This window comes from Rutidosis leptorrhynchoides, chromosome 5, assembly GCF_046630445.1.
Source record: "Rutidosis leptorrhynchoides isolate AG116_Rl617_1_P2 chromosome 5, CSIRO_AGI_Rlap_v1, whole genome shotgun sequence".
In the NCBI taxonomy this organism is placed as follows: domain Eukaryota; kingdom Viridiplantae; phylum Streptophyta; class Magnoliopsida; order Asterales; family Asteraceae; genus Rutidosis; species Rutidosis leptorrhynchoides.
This window is the reverse complement of record NC_092337.1, coordinates 97,602,456-97,612,551: the sequence shown is the minus strand read 5'-3', so window position 1 is coordinate 97,612,551 and position 10,096 is coordinate 97,602,456.

Here is a 10,096-nt window from a genome sequence, read left to right as displayed (position 1 = left end):
CCCTGATTGTTTTTGATAGGTCAAAGGCCTATTTTCAGTGGATTATCACTTCCTCTCTGGGCACCAAGAACGAAAGACAAAAGTTATGAAGAAAGGGGTATGCCGAAAAAAAAAATTTGAAAAAGCAAAGTCTCTATAAATAAGGCAAAGAAAAACCCGAGAAGCTGCCCTAAGGAAGGATGCCGGAAGAGCCAAAGAAAATTCTAGACAAAGTCTTAGCAAAATTCGCCTCTTCCGAAGAAAGCTTCTACGAATTCCAGGCCGTTCTCTATCCAAAAATAGATACTCTAAAGAATCAAAGTCTATCAATTCTCTCAAAAATCAAAAGATCTGGATACCTTTCACCGATCCATAAATTTTCAACCAAACCCTAAAACCCGTCTTCCTCTTGAAAGAATACTTAGGAAGAAGATCAGTGCCGTCCTTACTTAACCGGTGGAGATATCAATGATTTACCAAGCCTATGATGAGAACTGTTACACGACTGGCTTCTGAGAGACAATACAATTAGAATAGGACACCCTAAACACTTGAGTGATATGAGTGATCCGCTAGTGAGGAGCCTGATCATGTATACTCTACATCTGAGAGTTGGAAAGTACTCCTTTTCACTATGGACGCGATTGAAATCTAGCGACCAAAACATCAAAGCCCGAAACTTTTTCTAATACTTTCGAAAGATGTGCCGACTTCTGATGAAGGCATAATAAAAAGATCCACGGGTGGGGTAAGTGAGAGTCTACTAGAAAGATCCTTATATTCCCGCTTTTTGCTAGAGGACAAGCAAAGTCAAGTGTGGGGTATTTGATATCGGTCAAAAAGTCACATTTTTATCCCCAATATTAAGCCCTAGAACAATAAAGATTTAAACTTTGTCTGCAAAATTATCTCTTTTTTGGTTGATTGTGTAGATTAAGTAATTACGAAGGCGATGCAAAAAGAATCAAGTAAAATGGAGCTAAAACAAAGATTCTAGAGCGAAAACGGTGAAAGATAAGAAATCAAGTTAGGATCCAGCAAACCTGGCAAACGGCCTGCCAAACGTCTTGCCAAACGGCATGCCATCCGTTTGCAGGCAAATTCCAAGTCTATTTAAAGGGATTTCTCCATCCATTTTCAACACACACTCAATTTGTAATTCATTTCATATTTTCAAGCTTTTAGTTAGTTTTTAGTAGTAGTTAGCTTAGCTTTTTTTCCGGAGGATATCCCGGCGAGTCCCTGCAATCTCGGGCAGATTTCTTCGGCCTTTTCAGGTTTTTATCCGAAAGGCTTGTCTTTTGTATTAAACATGTGTTCTTACTTTTTATGTTTAATAATGCGTTCTGATATTACCATGATAGTTTAATTAATCTGTATGTTGCCATGATAGAAGTTTGGGTAAACGTAATTATGTTAATTTAGTACGATTACTGTTATAATACTGAACTAGAAAGTCTGATAGATTTGTATGCTAGCATCTTAAAGATTGACCAACCTAGGTTGTGATCAGGACTTGTTCACCTATATGAAATTAGCTACTTCATAGGATTAAGACCCCTAGTTATACTGTATCTGAAGATTCTATGAACTCGGTATGGCCAGAGTTCCCGAGAGGCATTTAATGCGCTTTTAGGACACGGAACTTAGGAATTGAGACATGAATGACCTAGTATGCCTATTAACTGTTCCGAAAAGACTTCTTAGGAGCTGTTAAGATCTAGTTAGTGCCTTCACTGTGTAACCCAAGCCTATTGCATGTTCTTGTCTGATTGTTGCCTTAGGTCTTAGTCATATCAACTGTTTAGGTATTCATTAGATTTCTATTTGCTTTACTATCAGTATATTAACTGTAATGCTGTATAATGGTTGAATTGATATGATCTCATTAGTATGATGGAATGGTTGTTAGTTTTCACTTAAGGTTTTGCCAACTTAAATTGACAGATTCCTTCTGTTTGTGATCAGTGTTCAATCAACACGGCACATTGTTATTCAGTTAACTAAACTGATAACGAGGGTTAGGATTAGAGCTTAACTCACTAATAAACCTAGTACTTTACTGAGGATAACCTCCGAGGTATTGTTACCTTTCAATCAGGGGTGTCTTCGGTGCATGTGCGAAGTGTGCAGCCGTACAGGGCCCTAAATTTTTAAGGGGCCCAAAATATTGAAAAACCTATATAATAATTCATTTATTCGTACATCGTAATGGAATATCTTACTTGCGGTCTATTATCTAATAAGAAAGACTTAATAGATTGAATGTTATAGGTATTAAAAACAATATAATGAGAGTATTGACTATAAAGAGTTGACCAATTACTTTGTTACTAAAAATGTTAGTATTACGGTTTTATATAAACAATAGTGTAACTATAACGAGTTGACAAGTATTTAAGAATAACACCTTGCAACGGTTGTTTTGAAAATTTTTAATTCTATTGATTACACTATCATAGGATTATATATTATTTGTATTGTAAAAATTAACATTTATAAGGGCCCTTTTTAAGTTTCGAACAAGGCCTCCAAAATTAGCGAGACGGCCCTGCTTTCAATTATACGACCAAGTGACATACTTCTCACTGCTCAAAGAGAACTCTGAGAGTTCAGAGACAAGTAGGTCTGTGTAATTGGCTCATCCAACCAGATCTACATCATTCCAAGCATAGTCTTAACATAAGCATAATTACCTTTCCCTAACCCAACACTGATATCTTGGTCAACATTTCCCTGATCTGCATACTTCGGATATTCTTCCACTTATTTACTTTTCTGCACTTAGGAATTTTAGCTTAAACCAACTACTATCTTTTATCCAGTTAATTTAACTAAAAGACAATTATCCACTTGATCTTCAATTCGTTAATCAGCAAAAAAAATACGACATTAAGTTAACTTACACCTTCTACACCAAAGAAAGTAAAGTAAATTTAGGCCCCGCACAATATAAATAAACAAAACCACTGTGTGCTACCTTGATCAACAGAATCAGACGTCCTGCGGCCTAACGACACCACACGAATAAAACCGTCCATTTCAGCCATATCATGTCACTTAGTGGATACTAAAGTGGGTGTTAAATCCACAGTCCTTTCGTCTTTGTTTTGAAAAACTGGTTTTTGAAAGATTCAGTTATGATATGTATTTATAAATTTGATTTTTTATATCAGATTAAAGATACTCTCGAATTAGGTCGAGGCATGATACGTAAGCATATCCCTATTCCAAATTTCAGACCGTGTTTTAAAAATTGATTGATGGTATAACGTACTTTACTTATTCCCCGGGGTTTATATATAGTATGAAACGACAAGAACCCGTATTCTAAAAACAACACAACTTTTTTTAATTCTAACAGACTTCTAACCACATTGTACTGCGCGGTGTGCCAATATTCTGCGCGACATGTAGTACAACTAAAATCAGACATCCCAAAATATTTCCACTTCTATCTCCAGTTTATGCCGTACTGCGCAGCGCGCAGTAACACGGGAAACAAACCAGCAGTTTTAAAACAAGTTTAAATCATTTCCACTTTCTCAAAATTAATGCCCAAGGAATTCGATCTATCCAACAGCCTGTTTTACATATTCGGAACACCATTGCAAGTTTAGTTAACCATCGGGATCTTGATGACCCATCACAAAAATTCATAAACAATAACGCCCCACTTGATTTTAACACATAACATATTACGTGAGCATGACATTTGGGATATTCTACCCAACTAAAGCAATTCACAATAAACAAGTCTTCCTAGCTTGAGCCCAATCCACAAGCAAGCTAATCATCCACCTTACCCTTGTCTTTCATTGAGCATGAATCTAAAGAAATAAACACAACAACGGATAAGGTTATGCTTAGTGAATGTTAAAGCTATACATATATAAACATGAATCACAATACCGCACAATATACCACAAGTACCAAATATTAGTAACAACATAAGAATATAACAAAATCATCAATAGTTTATTCATAACATTCATGAATATTCGCATCACCGAGAGGGCACCGAACCGTCATTTAATGACTAATACACAGTCTCATGATGTCAAGTGGTCTAACTCATAGCCCATTCTAGTGGTGTAACACATACCCTACATAGCTCACTCACCATGTGTTCTAACACATAGCCCACTATAGTTGTCAAACACATAGGTCACAAATCAACCCATGTCTACATACATATAACAATTACACTCACCTTGTGTCTTCTTAGCTAAACAATCTTCAATTCTTGCACCTGCCAAATGTAATTCACCTATTACGTATAACAACTATAAGCTAAATACACAATTTAGCTAACACAAAGTACCTATAACCCTTTAGTCCTTATAAGTGCAATTTAACCCCATTACACTTAACACCAAAACTATAGAAAGGGGTTATCCCGATAATTACTAACAACTAGTGATTATCATCACAAAACACCAATTACATCATAAATCAAGTACTTATGTATTTAACTCATCAATTTGACATGAAACGTAAGTTGACTCATTCAAAGTCAACATTTAGGTTTGACACATTCAAAACAACTTCTATGAACTTCTAGATCATCAATTGCTAGTTCATTAACAATAAAATGCCCAATCCAAAGACCAATTCGGGTCTAGGGTTTACCTCAATAAAAAATGAAGTGTAGGAGTTGAGACATACTAGATACATTTCAATTTGGGTTGAATTAAGCAGCTTCTTCACAAAATCAACCTCTCTTTCACTCTACAATCTCACTTTAGATGGAAGAACCTTTTGGAAGAGTTTCGAAGTCAAAAATGAGTATTCCAGATCTGTCTTAAAGCTTAAACCTAATTTTGATTTATTTAGAAATAAGTCCCTCACTTAACAAAAGCTTTCAAAACTGTCATGAAATTCCAGACAGAATGCGTGGCGCGCAACCCTTCTTGTGTGGCGCGCTGTATAACTGGTTCTGAAACCTGTAGGTATTACATAGTAACAAGTGAGTAAATGAATTTTTATTATCGATAATTCATGATGTTTATTTATGTTGATTTCATAATGCTCTAGTGGTACTTACTACAACCGGTGTGCCTCCGAAACCACGACATTATGGTTCTCATAAAGCTCCCATATCATTGTATACAACAAAAGGTTTGACATAGATAGTTACTTTATATCGAGGTTCGCGATGTCCCAATAATAAAGTTAAAAACCACGTTATTTGATTACAAGCAATTTGAATTTATAAAAAAAAATATTAGTAGGACAACAAAACACAGTATCGCATCTCTATATTTATCCCAAAATAATAATTGACTAACGACGTCATAACAAACACACGAGATAACTACTCGCTAATCATGGCAATTCGAAGCATAATGATAAATAAAATAAACATGATAAAATAAAGATAGATATACATGAAAGATTTGACCATAGGTAAAAAGCGAGTTCCGAATATTACAAAAAGCTTGACAACTTCTGACGCACCGTGCTCCTTACAATTTTTGTTTCTTCACTTAGATATTTATTACTAATCCAGTGATAATTTAACTAAACTAGAAGCTAACTACTAAAAATAATAATAATAATAATAATAATAATAATAATAATAATAATAATAATAATAATAATAATAATAATAATAATAATAATAATAATAATAATAATAATAATAAGAGGATATTTAGTGAGATGTAAATGGAAGTGCGTGTTGAAATGTGGTTCGGAGTAGAGTATTTATAGGATTCAAATTCTTCAAAATTGCACATAAGGTACCTCCTGAAAATTGCAAATTGACACTTGATTTTGGTGTTGGTATCCCGATATGTAGAAAATTCTCGAGCTAAAAACAGAATTAAAAATGACCTCTCGGAAAAAAGTTCCCGAAATTTGCTCCTTGGATCTTGGTACCGACGCCCGTAGGTATAGGTTTTGCTATTTCTTCTCAATACCGAAGGTACCCCCTCGGTCCCAACATCGTAGGTGGGTGTCGGTTCCAAGGTCATATAATGCCAATTAAACCAAAACACAAGTATTAAATACTTGTCTTCTCCAATTTGACCTATAAACCCTAATTTTGACTCATTTCAAAATTAGTCTTTCAAACACACTCATATGAGTTCAAACATCATCACCATCACTAGTTTACACCATTACTAGTGATTATCACTAACATCTAGTTCTAAACAAGGCCAATTAGTCTTCCAACCCAAAACCCACCAATAACGAGTCTAAAACCCACTTACTATCAATAACAAGCTCACACCATGAGCATCAATGAGTTTCTCATCATTTCAAGTTCAAACCCTAACTTTGAATATCAAACAAGTAAATGAAATTCGGAGTTAGAACTTACCACCAGTACCAAAATGTAGCTAGGAATGAGATGAACAACTTTAACACTAGCACTTTGGTGAGATTTCCACTTCTTCTCCAAACCAAGCTTTCTCACTCTAAGAATTACTCCCTCTCTCTAAGATAAGATGGAAGTGTTTTGTGTGGGTGAAAATGAGGCTTAAATGAGTCTTGGATCAATTTTGATGATCCCAAACCGACCCTCAAGTGAAAAGACTCAAACACCCCCAATTTACCCCTTAAAAGAGGTTAAAATCGTCAATGTCTGACGGATCTCGCGCCCGCAATAGCAGGAATCGCTCTCGCGATCTCACTCTTAAAAAAAAGTTGTTCGTAACATTGCATTTCGCGCCTGCAATTTGGGCAATCGCGACCGCTATTCGGCTCCCACCAGCTTTTGTGAAACTTGTTTTGGTCGTAACTTTCAGACCGTAACTCCATTTTTGATGAATCAAATATCGTTGGAAATGTAATAAGGTATACTTTTCAATGGCAAGGTTTTTAAACATTAACTCAGACTTCATTTAGGTCAAAAGATACGATTACATACCTTGTAACTTAAATGACGTCCAAGTTTTAACGTTTTACAAACCCAACTTCGAGTGTAGGAACCTCAACACCACCACAAGCAACACGTTACGAAAAACGGGGTGTTACAATAAGTAGCGGAACAAAACATATGAAAAGAAATAAGCGGTTGAGAATAAGAACACACAAAGACAACACATAGCACCTACTAATGTCACACATCGTACAACGCTGACAGGTGGCATATCATGCGAATCGACAATCCTAACCATATTTAGACGCTGGATGACGATTACAGGTGGATTTGGGTCTAAAATGACGTCTTTGCCACTTGTTACTGTACATCAGTTTTCACAATTGGAATGCAATCATTCAGCTATCCAACCATGTCGTGGCTGCAACCCAAAGGTTGCCACGCCATACCGCAGGTGCTAACCGGAAGATGCAACTATTTATCTCAATACTCAACCTAGACAAAATATATCAATCATCATAACCTTTCAATTAAATATAAATACACAAAAAAATACCTTTCTGTAAACATTGTAACAACAAAGCGCACGGTAACAACATAACTTAACACACCTTTAAATTCCCAATCAAAACAAAATTGCATTAATGTTCAATTTTATGTGCACGCTGCATCAAGAAAATATATGGTAACAACATAGCGGCTATCAAACATCATGAATAAAAGTTTAGTAATGCCGATTTTATTGCTTATTACTGTTCATCATTTTCACAATTAAAAGGTATAGTAATGATAATGATAATGATAATATAGCTGCAATATGCTCGTAACCAAATATCACATATCAACAATCATAGCCTTTCAACTCATAACCTTTATGTTTAAAATAGCTTAGCCACCAGACCATGCAATGACTGCAACATAATGGCAACAAAATAGTTCAAGTTTCAGCAATGGCAACACAATAGCAACAAAATAGTTCAAGTTTCAGCAATAACAATTTTACCCCTGGTTGTTATACATCATTTGCAATTAGGAGATATGATAATGATAATGATAATGATAATGACGCTCATCATATATCAATCATTACAGCTTTTAGACGTAGAACCTTTATGTTTTAAAATAAACAGCTGCCAGACCATGCCATAGCTGTAAAAAAAAAAATTGTCATGCCACCACAGACGGTAACTGAGTCACTGCACGAAACTGTTAAACATCACAGACCCAACAAACCTAAAAGAAAAAGAAAACAAACACATCATTATAACGAAAATTCAAACACAACAACATAATAGAAATTCTTCAATTGTGTTGATAATTCTCTCAAGCAACAAAATAAAGTATTTCATCAACATTAAAACAAAAGAAAAAGATGAAAGCGAGTAACACAAATGGATGAAACTCGAATAATTAAAAATTAGTTAACTGAAAACTCACAATACGGCCGCAACAAAGATTGACATATGCCAGAACACAGCCGGTAACCGGAGGTAACTGTAATGCGAAAACAAAAGTAGCTAAATTCGATAAATCGACATCTGACGGAAATAATCAAACAAAGACAACAACATAACAAAACAAATTACATAATTAGCAAGTTAAGCCAGTGAATCAAAACTCGAATAACCAAAAAATGGTTCACCGAAGACTTACAATACGGCCGCAACATTCTAGCTACCAGACCATGCCATGGCTGCAACACAAACATTGCCATGCCACACCACAGCTGGTAACCAGAAGTCAGACAACGTGCACACAATTTTTTGAAGCAACAACCTACTGACCGGAAGAACAGAAAATGGAGCAAAAATGGAAATAAGCTGCGGAATAAAACATATAAAAAGAAATAAGCGGTGGAAGAAGAACACGCAAAAGCAACACGTAGCACCCACTAATGCCACACATCATACAACGCTGACAGGTGGCACCTCATGTGAATTGAAGATTGTAACCCTGTTTAAATGGTGGATGATGATTGCAGGTGTCATCGAGGCTAAAATGACATTTTTACCCCTGGTTACTGTTTATTAGTTTTCATAATTGGAAGGTATGATAATACTCGCTACGCATTTTGACCTTCGCGTTTTCCTGATTTCCTTAAACCTTATCGTGACACGTCAAACTTGAATACATGCTTTAAAACATGTCTAAGTTAAATTCATGATGTCAATTAACTCGCAGAGGCGTTTTCGACATATGTTTCAGAGAGGCCCAAAATTTTAGAGGGACCTAAAAACTTCAAAATAATAATGTATTTGTATATACTATATAGAGTAGCTAATATTATTGATGCAATGATTATAATTCGTAATTAACTAGTTTACATACTACGAGCAAAAAAACTATTAATATTTATCATTGTTTGGCCACTAACTACCAAACAACTCAAGCCTAAATTATTTTTGATTTTGCGGTCTACTATATCACAAGAAAGATTTAATGGATTTGAGTTGATAGCTATTGAGAACAATGTATTAGGGAGTATCGACTACAGTGGCGAATCTAGAATCGATACTCAATGGGTCCTATACAAATTTAATGGTACTTTATAATTTTATTTCTGTCAAAATATGATTGTTTACTTCAAAAAAAAATCATTGATTTTAAAAACGTATGAAATTTTATCTATAATTTTAATGATGTCCTCTAAAATTTTACTACGTAGTATATTGTGAACGAAAATTAAAAAAATAGTGGGGCCAAAGCACTACACTTGCTGCAATGTAGAATCACCATTAATCGACTATAAAGAATTAACCAATAATTTTGGTTTAAAAAAATGTTAGAAGACTAGTTTTATTAGAACAATTTAAATAAAATGAGATAATTTGAATATAATGAGATGGCAACTTATTTGAAAATAGAACTGTTAGGACCCCGAAGTTGTATAGTGTTAATGTGAAATAAACTTAAATGATAGTTCCTTAGAAGAGGGCTATATAAGGAACCTAAGTAGTCCTAATTAGATAGCCATTGCATTGTAACTGAGTTCTAGAAGCTGTGGAATGTAAATCTTATTGATTCTCTCTCATATCGAGTCTCTTTTACACTTACCGAATCTCATTCTAACTTGTCTTTTCTTCTAATCTCAACATGATCTGACCTATCATTTGGTATCAGAGCTTCCAGGGAGTGATATTACATCACTAGATCAATCCAGAGATTGAAGATTACAGAATCTGAGCACTCTCGGTATATTGAATCAGATTCGGTATAATCGAATCTGATAATCTGATGTTCAGATTCTTGTGATAAGTTCAGCGAAGGTGTATTAGGTTGATTAGAAAG